General features: G+C 38.4%; 1 protein-coding gene across 13 annotated transcripts in view; it reads right to left on the bottom strand.

Annotated features, from left to right (window-relative positions):
• Window positions 1-19,885, bottom strand: part of SAMD4A (sterile alpha motif domain containing 4A) — a 227,117-nt gene that overhangs the window by 194,373 nt on the left and 12,859 nt on the right. The gene's annotated exons all lie outside the window — the stretch shown is intronic.

Genomic DNA, 19,885 nt, shown 5'->3' with positions numbered 1-19,885 from the left:
AACCTGGTAGACTGAGGCTGCAGTGAGCTGAAATCACACCACTGTACTCCAGCCTGGGCGACAGAGTGAGACCCTGTACAAGAGAGTGGATGGGAGGGGAGGGGAGGGGAGGGGAGAGGGAACAGAAATGTAAATAACACACGTTCCCGATAGTGCTGTTTATACCACTAAATAACAGATTGTCTATTTTGTTTTCTTTGTCTTTATTTTCTGACTTTTGTTTTTTGCTGTGAGCTTATGTTTCCTTTAAAACCAGAAAAATAAAGCAATTTTTAAAAGGGGTGAGAGAGAGGAATAGTAACTTTTGACACAGCAAATCTACTTTTTCCTAAGAAAGAGTCCAATGAGTGTTTTAAAATATGTGTACAAAAGAAGTGCATTACAATATGTTATAATAGTGAAAAGTTGGGACAAAACTAAATTCTTTAATCATAATAATATCTACCAAGTATGATGTGTCCATAGGATTAGCTATTACACAGTTATTAAAAATGTGATGCTTGCTTTTATTATTAAGATAAAGACAGCCAATTATAAAATAGGATGCATACAGTATTACCTCATTGTGTATTTGCATGTAACTACATGTATATATTTGTAGAGGAAAAAGATTTAGAAGGCCATGGCAATATGGGATTAGCTTGGTGGACAGTATAACATAACAGCTATGTTACGCAAGGACACACAAACACACTGCCTAAGTTTGAACGCTGACTGTGTCATTTTCTAGATATTTAATCAGAACCATGTTAACCGTGTTTGTGTCTCAGTTTTCACATTATTTATCTATGTAAAACCCTCTAGTTAGTCTAACAAATGCTCAGACTGTGTCCCCAACAAGATTAGTCTCCCTGTCTCTTTCTTCCCTTTGTAGAGAAGTGCATCTTCCAAGACAGAACTCACTCTCTTTCTAAATTAGCATGACTCATCTGTCCTTCCTTCTCTAAACTGCTTTATGGAGACCAAGGATTATAAACTCAGATGTCTATCAGGACCAGGCAGAAGCAATGTGTGCTTAAGACCACAACAGGGGGCCAGTGTGATGGCTCATGCCTGTAATCCCAGCATTTTGGAAGACTGAGGCTGGCAGTTTGCTTGAGCCCAGGAGTTCGAGACCTGGGCAATATGGCAAAATCCTGTCTCTATTAAAAAAATACAAAAATTAGCCAGGCATGGTGGCATGTGCCTATAGTCCCAGCTACTCTGGAGGCTGAAATGGGAGGATCGCTTGAGCCTGGGAGGTCGAGGCTGCAGTGAGCCATGATCATGCCACTGCACTCCAGCCTGGGCAACAGGGTGAAACTCTGTCTCAAAAAAAAAAAAAAAAAAAAAAAGATAGAAGGAAAGGCCGGGTGCAGTGGCTCACACCTGTAATCCCAGCACTTTGGAAGGCCAAGGTGGGCGATCACCTGAGATCAGGAGTTCAAGACCAGCCTGACCAACATGGAAAAACCCTGTCTCTACCAAAAAATACAAAATTAGCCAAGTGTGGTGGCGCATGCCTGTAATCCCAGCTACTCAGGAGGCTGAGGCAAGAGAATCACTTGAACCCGGGAGGCAGAGGTTGTGGTGAGCCGAGATCATGCCATTGCACTCCAGCCTAGGCAATAAGAGCAAAACTCCATCTCAAAAAAAAAGAAAAAAGAAAAGAAAAAGAAAAAGACCACAATAGAGAGATGTGGGGATTGAGGCAAACTGAAGCATGCCTACCTAACAGGACAGCTCCTACACGCTAAGCAGATTGTACCCACATAGGAATGCATATTTGGTGCTGCCAAATCTTCCATTTTTCAAAAAAAAAAAAAAAGAAACTCAGATTTTGAGGTGTCACTCCCCAAAGCTAATACAGATATATGGTGTTTTGTTTGTTTTCTTTTTCAATAAAATGCAATGGGCATGAAACAAAACACTTCTGCATGGGGCTCCCTTTCATAAGATCTGATTTAGAGGTCTGGCTACAAGCAACAGAATCCTCAGGAAGGCTATGAACAGAGAACATTACTTTTCAGAACCTGAAGCTTTTCTCTCCCGGCTGGATATTCTGCATTTACCCCCTCCCCCACCAAGAATCACTCTCCACCCTTCTCACCCTGATGTGTGCCCTGGGAGGCTGCCCCCTCAGACTACATCTCGTGGTTCCCTGGGGTTCATTTGGGTCCTCCAATGGGATTGCCAGCAGGACCCTGAGGAGAGAAAGGCTGGGGCATCTCCCCGTCGGCTCCCTCCCTGGCAGAGTGCTTTGTCAGTGGCTGTGATCTTCTGCCTAAGGCGTCAGCTCCTAGGAAAGAAGGCCCTTCCTATAGTTCTTTCCTTGTTTTCTTTTTTTTGAGACGCAGTCTCACTATATCACCCAGGCTAGAGTGCAGTGGCATGATCTCGGCTCACTGTAACCTGTGCCTCCCAGGTTCAAGCGATTCCCCTGCCTCAGCTTCCCGAGTAGCTGGGATTACAGGCACGCACCACCATGCCTGGCTAATTTTTGTATTTTTAGTAGAGACAGGGTTTCACCATGTTGGGCAGGCTGGTCTCGAACTCCTGACCTCAGGTGATCCACCTGCCTCGGCCTCTCAAAGTGCTGGGATTACAGGCATGAGCCACTGCGCCTGGCCCCTTTCCTTGTTTCTTTAGGACTAGGAGTGGTGACGGCATTCTTCTGTTGTTATTTCTGGTATGCTTTGCCAACTCGTGTTGATTTCCCTGAATCCTGCCTACATCTTTGTTAGTAGCTCCATTATTTAGGTCTCCTCAATTACCTCCTTTGAGAATACCACCTCTTTCCTGCCAGGACCTGACCGGTACTCTTCCCACGCCACATACCATTATCTAGTTACCACACTAAATTGACAAGACCAAGATCCTTCTCTACCAGACCTGGGAGTCTAATTCCACAGAGGAAGAGATCCACTAGTGAGGCCACTTCAATTCTATTTTTTCTAGGTTGAAAAGATACTATTTCTTGAATCTTTCATGAACTCTAATTTCCAAATCACAGTTCTGAATTACTAAGATCCTTAGACTATCAGTCCCACTCTGGAACAGTTAAAATGAAAAGCAAAAAACTAGTATCATCCCATTAAAAATACAATTTGGAAATCATGTATGCTCCATGGGACAAAGATCTTTTTCTTACACTTTCCTAAAATGCCCACATAAGAATGTTAATAATTTTTCACAATTTTTGAATGAGAACTGCCACTTAAATATGTTATATTGAAGCTTTTCCTCTCAGTTAACCCCATTCAACACTTTTAGTACCCTGCTTAATCCAAGTATCTAAATATCTAAGTATCGTAAACTAAAAATCTGCATTAAGAGGGACACTAGAGTGAACCTCCTCCCCTCCGAAGGCTGTTCCTTGGTTCCTTGTATTGTAGTTAGGAGTGTAAGGACATTAGTCTGCCTTACTAGATTTTTTTAGTTTGTTTAATCATTTATTCAACATATATATACATACAGTATATATTATACTTTTTTATATATTATAATAATATATATATAAATAAACACATATATACATATATATATATATATATGGCACCAGCCCTGTACCCATTTTGACTCTGCAGCTATGAAGATAAGAGGACTCTGACCTCAAGGAATTCAACATGTATGTGATTGTACGCTTATAAGATAGTAAGATAAAACTCTAGTGAAGATGTGCTCAAATGTGAGAAGAATATCACTGAGATTTGCTAAGACAGTCTGTAGAGTGAACTAAAATGGCTATACCTGAGAAGTGACCTTTGTGTTGGGAAATGAAAGCTGAGAGAGATGTCGTCAGATGGAAGAGAGGAAGGTATTCCAGATGAATGGAAAAGCATTTGCGACACACCAAAGAACGACAGGGGCAAGTTTTATAAGTTTGTACTCTTAATATTCATGGCACAGAGTAGGTATTTTTTCAATGAATGAATAAAATGGGATTTCACCTTGCAAAAATGTCATTGTCTTCATTATTTAAAGTCCTGTTAGGGTAGCAATATAATTAATCATTCATGGTTGGCCCTAAACTGGAAATAGACCTTGTAAGATGTATTATTTGAAGTGGCTCCAAAATCAAAAGAAAAAAGTGTTAATGTCAGCCATGCATATTTCTGTCACTTAAATTCCAATGCAAAAATTATGCACCAATAAGTTGCTGATATGTTAGTATGTCTGAGACTAGTTTAATATTTTAAATTCATTCATGATTTAGTCATCTTGTAGTAGTGACTGTTTTAATGTGTTCCCAAGGGAAAAAGTACAACCACCAATTAAATCTGATTCAGTGATAAAAATTTAACCTCTGAATACTAATAAAAATTTGGGCTTTTACACCTCCCTTTTCTTAAGCTTTCCCTTCCACTACAATTTCCATATCCAACAAGTTCTGTCCTGCTGTTTGTACTTATCATCTTACTTCTAGCCAGGAGAAACTGCATGTGGTCTGTATACTTCAAAGGTCTGAACATGCTCTGATTATCTAATTAACACTTGCAATTTTAAAACTAGCTTTTTTTTTTTTTGAGACAGTCTCATGCTGTCACCCAGACTGGAGTGTAGTGGCATGATCATGGCTCACTGCAGCCTTGATCTCCTGGGCTCAAGCAATCCTCCTATCTTGACCTCCCAAAGTGCTGCAATTACAGGCATAAGCTATCACACTCAGCCAAAGAGTGGCATTTTCGTTCTGTACCTTATGCAGATAATATACACTTAATAGGCAGAAAGAAAACCAAGAGCATAAATAGAGCTGTTAACAGTGTTCATTTAGTGGGGAGGGCTGTGGTTATGGAAGACTTTTACTTTCTATGTTATCTACCTCTATCATAAATTTATGAAAATGTACTTTTTTTAAATAGCAATCATGTTTTACTTCTGCAACAGAAGAAACAAAGACATTTTCTTAGAGAAGGTAGGTAGGCACATGAGTCATCTTCCTGTATATGATCTGGTCTGAAAATTTCAACAAATACTACAGAAGAAATCCCATCAGAACTAGGACAACAGCACTCCTTCCTTCCTTTTCACAAGGCACCAGTAATACCACCGCTCTGATTCTCCCCCACTTGGCTCATCCTCCCATGCCTCTCTCCTGGCCAGACCTAAGAAGACCATCTCTCCCCACTGCCTGAGAATGCACCTCCTTAAAAGAGGAGCTGCTGGGTGTTTTTAATACCAAATATACTTATCAAAATATACATTTAAATCAGCTTGAGGAAAACACTCATACATATTGGTTTCAAGTGCACTTTTAGCTTAGTGACTATTCCAGCCTTTAGAGGGGGGCCATTTTTCAATCAAAATTAAGCGAAACTAAGCATTTGTAAAATCATTTTCCATAGGGTAAAGATGATAATTTACAGGATTTCATTTCTCCTGAAATCATCTCCTCTTTCCTTCTTGTATTTGCCCCTAAATCACCTAGAAAGTAAATATCATCTTCTTACATTGCCAGTTTTCAGTTTTATCTAAAAAATGAATAGAAAAACCTGTTGTTGTAATTCACTGAGACCCATTCTGGCTAACACAAGAAATAGTTGATGGATGGAGAAAAGAAAATGACAAATAAACCAGCCACAGATATGAAATACAATAAAAACCCCAGAATACGAAACTAATAGTAATCAAGAATTACTTAATGATGAAGAAATTAATTAGGTTCTCCAGGAAGGAAGAATAGTAATTATGACCAGAAGAACAAAAACATAAGCATCTGTAATTATAGAAAACTAGAAATCATCTAAATTTTCAGTAACAGAGAAATGGTTAAATAACATATATATTATCCAAACAATGAATGGCATGCATCCATTACAAATAGCATATTCAGAATGGCAGAATGCTGATAATTACTGAAGCTGAATGTTGGGTATTTAGGGGTTTATTATATCATTCTATTTTTTCTATGCCTAAAATTTTCCATAAAACATGTTTTCTAAGACTATTTAGTGACATTGGAAAATGCTCATAATATAACATTAAATGAAATGTGAAGGAAAAGCAAAATACAAACTGTATAAAGTACTTGATTCCTACATTGTTAAAAACACGCATAAACATAAAGATGATGGCCTAGAAGGAAATGCTCTAAAATAAGAGGCAATGCATGGCTCTGGGTGGCAGGATCAATGATGATGATTTTCTTCTTTTACTTCTCTGTATTTAAAAATGTGTTAACAATGGCCAGGCGCGGTGGCTCACGCCTGTAATCCCAGCACTTTGGGAGGCCAAGACGGGGGGATCACGAGGTCAGGAGATCGAGACCATCCTGGCTAACATGGTGAAACCCCATCTCTACTAAAAATACAAAAAATTAGCCAGGCGTGGTAGCGGCCACCTGTAGTCCCAGCTACTTGGGAGGCTGAGGCAGGAGAATGGCGTGAACCCGGGAGGCAGAGCTTGCAGTGAGCCGAGATCACACCACTGCACTCCAGCCTGGGCAACAGAGCGAGACTTGGTATCAAAAAACAAAAAAGAAAAAAAATGTGTTAACAATGCAAATGTTTCACTTCGGTAATAAGCAAAATGATAGACAGGAAAGGATATATATTTGGGGAAGGAAAGAGGAGAAGAAAGTGTAGCATGTGTGTGAGCTTGCCAGATGCAAAGTGTTTGTAGACACTGCATGGGATGAAAAGAAGACTAAGACAAGTTTACCACAGGAAAGGAGCTTACAAACCATTTGAGGAGACAACTTAAACATAAGGTACTCAATGCTACCAGAATGTAGATAAGCGTTGAAGGAGTTCTTACAATTGCTAGGGTAGTTCAAAAAAATAGAAAGTCACAGAGCTATGGTGGTCAAGGAAGAATAAACGATGACCTCGCTCAGCTGCCAGGGAACAGGGCTCTGATGGATGGGTGGGATGCACATGGGGAGGGGGAAGAGGGGGGAGCTTTGAGGAGGAAGGGCAGTTTAAGCTTAAGGCACGCACACATGGAGGAAAAGGGAAAACGGCACACAAAGCAAGTCACTTTGACTGAAACAGGGCTCATGGAGAAGAGTGGTGAGACATATGGCTGCAAAACTAGGTTAGAGAGAAGGCTTTCAACCCCATCAGACTCCAGGCCCCCTCTGCAATCCTGAAATGAGAAATCACAGACAATATAACCTAATCTGCATATAATTTTAATAAATCAATGCTATGACCTAGTTGCAATATAAAGGAGAAATAAAAGGGAAAGAACTTATAATGATACAATATACACTACACTATGTAAATGTCCAGGCACAGGAGCTGTAGAAAACACAATGAGGTAGTCAGCTTCTTGTCCCTAGGCTACAATCATCATGAATGGGGCAGCTACACATGCTGACTGATACGCCAATTTCAAAACCACAAGTAACGATGCCAACATGGGAAACAACTCCTGGTAAAGTCTCAAAAAAAACAAAACAAAACAAAAACAAAATACAGGATTCCCTCCATTTAAATTGTGCAAAAAATACCTTTTGCTTATAGAGATCATTTAGGCTCTGATGACTACCAATAAATTTTTCATTTCTCTGTTGCCTGGCAGGCATTTGAAAGTCAAATGGGATGTGGAGCAATTGCCCTGTACATTGCCTGATTTCTAGCACCCTTGGCACCACCCACTAAATGCCAATGGCAAACCACCCCCTAATACTGTGAAAACCACGAATACATCCAGAAATTTCTAAAGTACCCCTAGAGGCTAGGAATACCCTTGCTGAGAACCCCAGGGATAGAGCTAGAGTCAGCATTTCTCACTAGGGGCACCACCATCATTCTGGGCAGGACAGCTTCTCTTGTGGACAACTATCTCATGTATCGCACGATGTACCCCTATCATTCTGTGCTAAAAGCCAATCATGGTGACAGCCAGAAAAATAGCCCCTCATTCATCCTCTTTGCATGCTACCTCTGAGAGACGATGACCAAGATCTTGGAAGGCTTGAGTGACAAGCTGCTTCAGCAATTGAGGGGAAAAGTCTGAGATAAGAAACTCTGATTTTAAAAACTTTTAAATTCCTCTATGATGCAGCACTCAGAGAACTAAACTTCAGTATTATGTGATTATTAAAGCAGAAAAAGAAAACTATAATAAAAGCACCCTTGAACATTTACTAACATTTGACTATTTCTCAAACCCTAAGGTGGCCTTTGGCTACTTCTGAAAAAAGCTAGGTGCTGGAAAGCATGCTACCTGGTAGTCTGGGGAATACACAGCTCATGTGTGGAGCACATCTGGGTTTTTATGCCACTCATGGGAAGGTCATGAAAAGAATGCAATGTCACTCCCTAGAAGGACTCAGCACAGCTGACAGAGAGACTACCACCAGCTAGGAGAGGAGAGGAGAGGGAGGGATTCAAAGACACTCAGGAAAGAGAAAAGGGAAGATAAAGCTGCCTACACAGCATCTTCCCACCTTTTATAACCTAGGCTCTTCTTAAATATTCCATTTATTTTTTGAGACAGGGCCTCACTCTGTCACTCAGGCTGGAGTTCAGTGGCACAATCTTGGCTCACTGCAGCCTCGACCTCCTGGGCTCAGGCGATCCTCCCACCTCAGCCTCTCAAGTAGCTGCAGCTACAGGCACACACCACCATGCCCAGCAAATTTTGTTTTGTTTTCCGTAGAGATGAAGTCTCACGATTTTGCCCAGGCTGGTCTTGAACTCCTGAGCTCAAGCAATACTCCTATGTTGGCCTCCCAAAATGCTGGGGTTACAGGCGTGAACCATGAGAACTTTCTGTCCTTTCCCCTGCTTTATTTTTCTTATAGCACTTTTCACCATTGACAGTGCCAGACACATCACAAGCATGCAAATATTCAGTGAATTAACTCATTCAACAAATATTTATTGTGTGCCTGCTATATCCCACAAACTATTTTTTTATGCTAGAGAAAAAGCAGTCAACAAAATCGACAGCACCCTCATCTCATGGACCTTACGTTCTAGCATACGGTTTGGATGATAAACAGATATGTAATGTAATATGCCATGTGGTAATAAACAGCATGAATAAAATAATTCAGGGCAAGAGGTTTAGAGAGATGGTTGGGAAGGCTTTTCCGAGAAGGAGACATATAAGTAGAGACCTGAAGGATGTGAAGTAAACCATGCAGACATTGAGGCAGTCGATCAGAGGGAACTCCTGCCTTATATGAAAATTAAAGTAAAGATATCATAATTAACAAATCATGCAAGATAAATCAGGGCAATGGACTTTGCTTTCAAACTAGGGAAGGGACTGTGTCTTGTATACAGCTGGACTCTCAACTTCTAACACAGTATATGTTCTTTTGAAAAACATGTTCTGAATAGGCACAAAATAAAAATTAGTGAATGAATGAATGAGTGAATAACACAAGCCACCTTTTTCCCTCCCCAAAAGACATACGTGCTTCCCACACAGAGAATCACTGGCTCTAGTGGATGTTAATATCAATAGGCTTATTACATAATTTTGCTCATAGTTGAGTCTTGCTACTTATATTGCTAACATAAACTTGAGGCGGAATGGTCCAAAAAAAATCAACATGGAAAATCCAACCAAAATATCTATACCACACATGGCCATAAAATTTAGACTCATGGGAGTAAAAACATGAGGCTTTTTGACCCAGTAGGTGTCTGTGAATCAGAGAACTATCAGCTTTGAATAACCCATAGCAGTCACTGTTTCCATCCTCATCTCTAGTCATTCCTGATAGATGAGCATGTAAATTACTCCATCTTCAGAAAATTTCACCCACAATGAATCGTTTATCCATTGTAACTCTCGTCCCACCTCTAATGTGTCTTAAGTTGAAATAAAATAGACCAAAATCCAAATGTAAAACTTTCTAAGATAAGGGTGCTAATTTGAGCTCTTTGATATACTGTTTAAACAGACAATGCAAGTACGAAAATGTTATAATTCTTAATATATACGTTGTATACATTTTAATAACTTAAAACTCTTCTGAGAGGATTAAACTAAAATTGAGCAGTTCCTCTTCCTTCCTTCTGTTAAACTTAACAATACCACCCAAGGGAAGAAAATACACTTTTAATGGAAACATCATTTGCTCTTAAAAATCCTTTTCCTGTCAATAGACTGCATAAAAATGTAAACTTCCAAACATCAAATATACAAAATGGGGGGAAATCCATATATATGACAAAGAGTGCTAATAAATTAATAAGAAAAAACAAATGTTCTCATGGAAAAGGAGACAGAAGAAAAAATAAAAACTACTAGACCATAAATATATGAAAAAGTATCACCAAAGAAATGTATCTGAAAATAATGACAGCCTCTTCAATCAACAAGGGTTTCTTTTATTTGTTTTTAACAATATCCATTGTAGAAAAGAGTGTACAAAAAAAAATACTTAAATGTTCACAGGAGCACTCATTGGCCCAATCTTTCAGAAGGATGTCATGGTTAGCATTAAATGCCTACATCAAAAAGTCTGAAAGAGCACAAATGGACAATCTAAGGGCACACCTCATGGAACTGGAGAAACAAGAACAATCTAAACCCAAACCCAGCAGAAAAAAAGAAATAACAAATATCAGAGCAGAACTAAATAAAATTAAAACAACAACAACAAAAAAATACAAAAGATAAATGAAACAAAAAGCTGGTTCTTTGAAAAGATAAATAAAGTTGATAGACCATTAGCGAGATTAACCAAGAAGAGAGAGGATCCAAATAAGCTCAATTAGAAATGAAACAGGAGATAATACAACTGATACCACAGAAATAATAAAAGACTATTCAAGGTTATGAACACCTTTACAGGCTTAAACTAGAAAACCTAGAGGAGACAGATAAATTCCTGGAAACATACAACCCTCCTAGATTAAACCAGGAAGACACAGAATCTCTGAACAGACCAATAACAAGCAGCGAGATTGAAATGGTAATTTTAAAAATTGCCAACAAAAAAAAGTCCAGGACGAGACAGGTTCACAGCTGAATTCTATCAGGCATTCAAAGAATTGGTACCAATCCTATTGACACTATTCCAAAAGATAGAGAAAGAGGGAATCCTTCCTAATCATTCTATGAAGCCAGTATCACCCTAATACTAAAACCAGGGAAAGGCATAACAAAAAAAGAAAACTACAGACCAATATCCCTGATGAACATAGATGCAAAAATCCTCAACAAAATACTAGCGAACCAAATCCAACAGCATATCAAAAAGATAATCTACCATAATCAAGCGGGTTTCATATCAGGGATGCAGGGATGATTTAACATATGTAAGTCAATAAATGTGATACACCACATAAGCAGAATTAAAAATCACATGATCATCTCAATAGATGCAGAAACAGCATTTGACAAAAGCCAGCATCCCTTTATGATTAAAACCCTCAGCAAAATTGGCATAGAAGCCACAGCCAACATTATACTGAATGGAGAAAAGTTGAAGCATTCCCCCTGAGAACTGGAACATGACAAGGATACCCACTTTCACCACTTCTATTCAACATAGTACTGGAAGTCCCAGCTGGAGCAATCAAACAAGAGAAAGACATCAGTAAAGAGGAAGTCAAACTGTCACTGTTTGCTGATGATATGATTGTATACCTAGAAAACCCTAAAGACTCATCCAAAAAGCTCCTAGAACTAGTAAATGAATTCAGCAAAGTTTCAAGATACAAAATTAATGTACACAGATCAGTAGTTCTGCTATACACCAACAGCAATCAAGCTGAGAATCAAATCGAGAACTCAACCCCTTTCACAATAGCTGCAAACAAAATAAAATGCTTAGGAATATACCTAACCAAGGACATGAAAGATCCCTACAAGGAAAACTACAAAACACTGCTGAAAGAAATCATAGATGATGCAAACAAATGGAAACACATCCCATTCTCATGGATAGGTAGAATCAATATTATTAAAATGACCATACTGCCAAAAGCAATCTATAAATTCAATGCAATTCCCATCAAAATACCACCATCGTTCTTCACGGAACCAGAAAAAACAATCCAAAAATTCATATGGAACCAAAAAAGAGCCCACATAGCCAAAGCAAAACTAAGCAAAAAGAATCACAAATCTGGAGGAATCACATTACCTGACTTCAAACTATACTACAAGGCCATAATCACAAAAAACAGCATGGTACTGGTATAAAAATAGGCACTAGACCAATGGAACAAAATAGAGAACCCAGAAATAAAGCCAAATACTTACAGCCAACTGATCTTCGACAAAGCAAACAAAAACATAAAGTGGGGAAAGGACACCCTATTCAACAAATGGTGCTGGGATAATTGGCAAGCCACATGCAGAAGAACGAAACTGGATCCTCATCTCTCACCTTATACAAAAATCAACTCAAGATGGATCAAAGACAAATATAAGACATGAAACCATAAAAATTCTAGAAGATAACATTGGAAAAACCCTTCTAGATATTGGCTTAGGTAAAGACGTCATGATCAAGAACCCAAAAGCAAATGCAGCAAAAACAAAGATAAATAGATGGGACTTAATTAAACTAAAAAGCTTCTGCACAGCAAAAGAAATAATCAGCAGAGTAAACAGATAACCCACAGAGTGGGAGAAAATTTTCACAATCTATACATCCAACAAAGGACTAATTTGCAGAATCTATAAAGAATTCAAACAACTCAGCAAGAAGAAAACAAACAATCCCATCAAAAAGTGGGCTAAGGAAATGAATTCTCAAAAGAAGATATATACAAATGGCCAACAAGCATATGGAAAAATGCTCAACATCACTAATTACCAGGGAAGTGCAAAGCAAAACCACAATGCGATACCATCTCACTCCTGCAAGAATGGCCATAATAAAAAAATAAAAACAGATATTGGCGGGGATGTGGTGAAAAGGGAACACTTTTACACTGTCGGTGGGAATGTGAACTAGTACAATCACTATGAAAAACAGTGTGCAGGTGCCTTAAAGAACTAAAAGTAGATCTACCATTTGATCTGGCAATCTCTGGGTAGGTATCTACCCAGAGAAAAAGAAGTCATTATAGGAAAAAGGTACTTGCACACGCATGTTTGTAGCAGCACAATTTGCAATGGCAAAAATATGGAACGAGCCCAAATGCTCATCTATCAATGAGTGAATAAAGAAAATGTGATATATACGTCATGAAATACTACTCAGCCATGAAAATGAACTAAATAATGGCATTTGTAGCAACCTGGATGGAATTGGAGACTATTATTCTACGTGAAGTAATGCAGGAATGGAAAACCAAACATCCTATGTTCTCACTCATATGTGGGAGTTATGCTATGTGAATGCAAAGACATAAGAATGATATAATGGACTTTGGGGACTCGGGGGAAGGAGTGGGGGTGGTGAGGGATAAAAGAGTACTCACTGGGTGAAGTGTGCACTGCTCAGGTGATGGGTACACCAAAATCTCAGAAATCACCACTAAAGAACTTATTCATGTAACCAAATACCATTTGTTCCCCAAAAACCTACTGAAATAAAAAAATTTTTAAAATTTTTAAAAAGAATGATGTCATGGTTAACATATTATATATGCTAATTTTTAAAGAAGCGTGATCCAGAAACTACACTTACAGGCATATAACCTGAGGTCAAATCTGTGCTTTAAAGGATGTTTACCACAGCATTGTAAGAAACTGGAAATAACCTAAATGTCCAAGTGTAAGGGTTTGGTTTAATAAATTATGGCACAACCATACTATAGAATGCTACACGGTCATTTAAAATACTGTCATAAAAGAATTTATGATGGTGCATTAAAATATTAATGACACATTAAGTTTAAAAGGTAGTTTAGATATTTTTTTCACCAAATGGCATATATATAGAGATATATACCACTGTACAATATGTCAAATGGACCTAATTTTGTATATTTCTGTAAGAAAAACTTGTGTATGGTAGAAGACACTAAATATAGTCAACAAAATGAAAAATAGGATTATAGGTGTTATTTATGTAACTTTTTCTTTTTTAAATCTTTCTACAATAGAAATATAATTCTTCTAAGAACATTGTCTTTTTAAAAACTCTTCTACCTGCTTTGCTAGAACCTGATTTGGACAATTTGATAAATTTTTTCAGGCACAAGAGAAAGTATACTTAATAAAATAGATTTCTCAGAAATAGCCTATGTGTCAAATTCTATTTCATCCATTTAATGCTTCTAAATCTTTATGCTATAATCTAGCATAAACTTAGGTAAGAACATTTATTTTAATCAGAAAACATGTTAACAATTGTGTTGCCAAGCAATGCGGTAAAGGGCAGGAACTGAAAGATCTTCTATTTCAAGTAATTAAATCATATTTAATATTAAATAATAACCCAAACATAATTGTCTAGTTTATTCCATTGAACAAATTTTATTTTGTGTGCCTACTGTGTGTTAAGCACTATACTGATGGTTAACTTGACAGAGTCTTCTTTAATGCTTTGGATTTGAGATCAAAGAAAATTCAAGTCTAAGGGGTTAATCTGAACAGTTGTCCTTAAATCTAAAGCCTAGTAGAACAGCAACTCCTCTGATAGAAATTCCTCTGATGCATAAAAAACACACTGATGTTTTATGCCTCAGCTGCTATGTCTTATCTGCAAAGCTCTCCTACTCCTGCACATGCAAGACACTCCATCCTCAACCCAAACCTCAACACTGAAACGCAATGTGCCAAAAATGAAGTCAGTCTAGCACATAATTATAATTCCAAAGGTAAAATAATGCAATGCTTTATTTGAATCAAATTTCAGTGAAAGCAACCCAACTAAAGCCACCTGTTACATGTATAGAACCATCTTTTAGCAGTTCAGCAACAAAAAACTAGAAATATTTATTCTTTATGAAATTGCCCAAAGGTCACTTTTAAAGAGAAGGTTATCTATGGGACAGCTGGCAATAGACTAGCTGTATTTAAAGACTCTACACCTGCATTTTAGAAGGCACTGGTAATTGAGAACATTGTAATGTACTATTACTACACTGGTGGAGAAAATTAATGAAAAATATTACTAGGTGTATAATTCTTAAGAGCATTACATTTGATAATTTAACTGTGAAAACCAAAATCATTTAAATTCTAAAAAATACTATTTGCCTGAACAGTCTGCACACCTTTTCAAAAGGTTCATTAAATAATCCCAGTGTTACAAATAACCTCCTTAACCTCCTGTAACAACAGAATAGATTTTCAACAGCTGTCAAAACAGATTCCAGTATCCATTCTATTCAAGTGTGTTAGAAGAAGATCTTAAAACTGTCAAGGAATGTCAGAATGTGGGTAACTTAGTAAAAAATGTAACTGAGCTGATTGCGCCAACTACAGAGAAAAGAAGAAAGCTCAAATCAGCTCAAAGAAAAAGATCAATCAAAGGGAGAAGGATAAGGAGATCATATCCAACTACAGGTAATGTCCCAACTCCATGCTCAGATAAAAAGGGTTTTCTCTAATAGAAGACTGCACAACAGAATTCTGAAGAGGCACCATTCATTCCACGTAACAGATGAACACCTCCTACAGGCCACCCTGCTGCTTCTCGGGGCACTGCTAATTCAGGACAAGGTTGCCAGACTCAGCAAATACAACTATAGGACCCCTAGTTACATTTGAATTGCAAATACACCATGAATAACTTTCTAGTATATGTGGTATAAGTATGCCCCATTCGCAGTTCAAATTTAGCTGGGGTTCCTGTAATTTCTTTGGCAACCCTACGTGAGGGAGATAAAGCACAGCCCCTTCTTCCTGGAGCCAATGTTCCAGTGCAGGATTTCTTAAAAGGTAAAAAATTTATCTTTTTATCCCGTCTCTACTAAAATACAAAAAATTAGCCAGGCATGGTAGCACACGCCTGTAGTCCCAGCTACTCGGGAGGCTGAGGCAGGGGAATCACTTGAACCCAGGAGGCGGAGGTTGCAGTGGGCCGAGACTGTGCCACTGCACTCCAGCCTGGTGACAAAGAGAGACTCCGTCTCAAAAAAGAAAAAAAACATCTTTTAAGCTATACAAAAGTTAAATTAGCAGCACACTTTACTCTCACAAACTTTTCACCAAGATTGACCAATTCTTAATTTTTGTCACCTTATATATAAACATTTGAGAATAAGCTGCAGTAAGTCCTCATCCCTAAAGACTTCTGCATGCGTCTCCTAATAAGGACATTTCCTGGTGTGACCCAGGTACAATTATAACAGAAGGAAATGTATAATTGATAACAGCATTATCCCCTAATACATAGACTACATTTAAATTTCACCAATTGTCCCAATACTGCCCTTTAGAGCCATGTTTTTTCCCAATCCAGGATCCAATCCAGAACTTCATGTGGCATTTAGCTATCATATTGCTGTAGATTCCTTCACTCTAGGGCATGCCGTCACCTCACCTAACATGGCAGTGTCAATCCAGTGTGCTAAGTGCTGAGCTGGTGATGTGCAGATGCCGTGTGGGAGCTCAGGGGACGACGAGGCATCTTCTTCTTTGTCTTCGAGGCATCTTCTTTGTCCTCGCACAAACATATCTGCTCTGTTCAAGGACTGAATAACAGCTGATGGACACCATTCGCCAGTTTAACTTGTGAAGTTCAACAAAATACCCAAGCACCTCCTATTTTAACTCTGGGCATATTTCTCTCTCTCAATGAGAAGGTAGGAAAGTCTTTAAAAATAAAAAATAAAATTAAAAAAAAAAAACAGCAGCAGCAATTCTTGTCCAAATTATTCCTATCTGAAATGTTGTGAACTAAACATACATACGCCACGATTATTCCCATATAACCCACCAGCAGCTTAATATCAGAATCACACGAGGCTCAAGATTGACATTATAGCTCAGAATTTCAATATTTTAACTGTGCTCAGATCATCTGCAAATACCACAATAATCTGCAAAATGTGCTAACACAGCTCATTCTGCCACAAAAAGAAAATGTGAAAATAGGGAGGTTTTGTTAAAATAATAACAACAAAGAACAATGACAAGAAAGCCTTCTCTTTTTCCAACGAACGCTTGTTCAGTGAAAGGTAAAAGTGGAAATAATATTATAGAACAAAAAGCAAAGCATAATTATTTTCTTGTTTAGCTGAGGTATACAAAAATACTCAAAGGTTTTGCACTGAATGGGTTTAAGTTTAATAATTTTTATCTAGGTTTACCTCTTTAAAAACAGAATTTTAAAAAATTATCAGAAATTTTTAAATAATCCATACTATCAAAATAGGTATAGAGTCCCTGTGGCATGCTTTGAATGGCTGCATGACCACTCATACTGGAATCTTTACAGGCAGGGATACAGAGGTCACAATACAACACTTTATGTGACTTTCTCCAAAAGAAATTCTTTAGCATGGACACCTGAGTCCTTCATACTTGAAGAGAGTACATTTAATGATCTAATCAATTAAAAGGATGAAAGTGAATACAAACTTAACTTTGACGTTACAGACAGTCCAGCCTGTGGAAATCAGGGCCACAAGGCTTAAAGTCCCAGTTGAATTGGATCATCGGATCCAAGCCTTAGTTCAGGCCCAGAGGGGCCTGGTGTTCGCCAAGAGAACCATGTGTTTATTTCAGCTCTTGCTAACAGTGCAAAAACCCTGAAAAAGAAACCATGGTCATCTTTTCCTGAACCTTTTAAAACCCACATTCCTGAATTTGTATCCCATTGTTTCAACTGGTACTTTGAGAATAATGTCGCTCTGCTTTTGTATAATACGATACAGTTTACAAAGTACTTTTACACATCCACCATCCTGGTAATAGCCTTGTGATTTCTGTAGTGGTAACTCCATTTCACAGATGAGGAAACTGAGGCTCAGAGAGCTTAAATAATTTTTACAAGGTACCATACTTTATGTGATGACACCAAGACCCTAACCCAGGTCTTCTGTAAGGGTCTGAGGGGAAACCAGCATCTATTGCCTCTGGCCTTTATCACATGTATCTTGGTAACAGCGTGAGGATTCTCATCTTGACCTGTTTTGTTAATCAATCTGTATGCACTTAGATTTATCTCACAACCTAGATGGTAAACCCCTTGTGGATTACGGATGTCAGTTAAATTTCTTTAAATTCATTCATCCGCTCTTTCAACAAAAACGTTCTGAGATCACCTATGTGCTAGACACACTATTAGGCACTGGAGGATAAAAGTGACTAAGGCACAGGGTAATCAGATAGTGAACAACACCAGTACCTTGAGACTAGTGCTATACAAAGGTATCAGCAGGGCACCAGCAAGCCCTAAGAGACTGGGGAAGACCCTCAGGAAGAGCTGTCGTAGACAAGGAGACTCCTGGTTGGTCCACACCACCATACACATTAACACCCAGTAAGGAACTGTTTAACCAACGAATGAATGAAATTTCTCCCCACAGGTAGTGGGCAGTCATGAAGGACACCCAGTGCTCCACTAGGGTTTAGGGCAACTCCAGAGTAGCCGAGTCAGATTCTGCATAAACCAAGAGGACATTGCTGGAACAGTGATTATAACATGCTTCCTACACTATAACACTCTGCAATTTCAAAATATGAGGGCTAATCACTTTCCAATCCAAACAAACTGTGCTTTATTGTGAGTAAAGAAACAGAAAGGGGTGGGGGAGTCTGGAAATGACTTTGAGGGGACCATTTTAATGAATGTAGTCTTTGAAATTCAGGTAAATAAATAGAGCCTCTCTCATTTCCAGCACAAAAAGTCATTCACTGTGGCAGCCAAGTCGGCCATGAGAAAGTTGTGATACCAAAGTCTAGGTCAAAGTCGGGAAGCGACTGGATCTAACACCAGCTCTTCCCCTACTAACAGGTGCCCTTAGTGGACCCCAGTACACCTCAGTCTTCTCAGGTCTTCAACAAAGGGGCTGCAGTATGTAAGGTCTCTTCTACTTCCTTAATTGCATGTTGCTAGTAAATGAAATAAATACAACTCACTCTTATACCAACTGTAACATATTTTCCTAAACTAATGTTCTGAAAATTTCCACCACTTACAAACAACAGGAAAGCTCATTTTAATTTACAGCCCTCAGACTGGTACTTTGACCAACTGCAGATCCTATGGAGATCCTGACCCAGCACATCACTTCCTAGTTTGTCAAAGTCAAGGACGTCATGAGCAATTACGTAACACATTCCTTAGGCTTTCCTTTCTGCAGTGTGCAGGGCCTGTTTCCCTCCTCAAGCCCAGCCCATTCATGCAGAGGCCACAGAAGCATCCATTCCATGAGTCTTCCTTAAAGGAAGAGAGATGTTTAAATCAATGCCTTTCACTTAATTTTTTTAAAGCCAGTGGAAAAACAAAGCTAAGCCATACCAAGCTATGGAGAGTTAAAATGTCGTAAGTAAGAGGAATATTTAAATGGACAAGCTGAAAAGAATGTTTCCAAGATGAAACATATACAATGTTACTGTGAATTATTAAAACTACCATTAAAAATACATGTTTTTCGTTCAATTGCCAACATTTTCATTTACCTAAGAACTGGAATCTATCTTCAGCATTCATGCAATAGCAAGGATTCAACATAGGTTTTGGGATCAGAAAGATGCTGGTGACCTTAGGCACATTTCCAACCACTCTAAACCTAATCTGGAAAATGGAGATAGTATCTACTTTGTGGGATTCATAAAACTTAGAAACCAGGCATTAAGCACTTACAGTGTGCTTGACTCTGAGAGGTCAGCCCATTATCTAATTATTGAAATATACTGCATTTAATTTTCACAACCACTCGTTCTGCTTCTTTGTATCATTCATCCATTCAATAACAGGAGATAGTGTTTGTGTGTGTATGTTGCTGTCTGCACAGTGTGTGACACACAGAACATGCTAAGAAAAAAGAATAGACGCTCTTAGGATTCAAGGAATATCATGTGGTCATTTTTAGAACTACATGGAGAGAACAAAAAAGATATGGAGGTTTAGACAGCAATT

The sequence above is a fragment of the Pan paniscus genome, chromosome 15 (assembly GCF_029289425.2).
Source record: "Pan paniscus chromosome 15, NHGRI_mPanPan1-v2.0_pri, whole genome shotgun sequence".
Lineage (NCBI taxonomy): Eukaryota > Metazoa > Chordata > Mammalia > Primates > Hominidae > Pan > Pan paniscus.
Note: the sequence above shows the minus strand (reverse complement) of the source record. Positions and strands in the feature narration are given on the sequence as shown.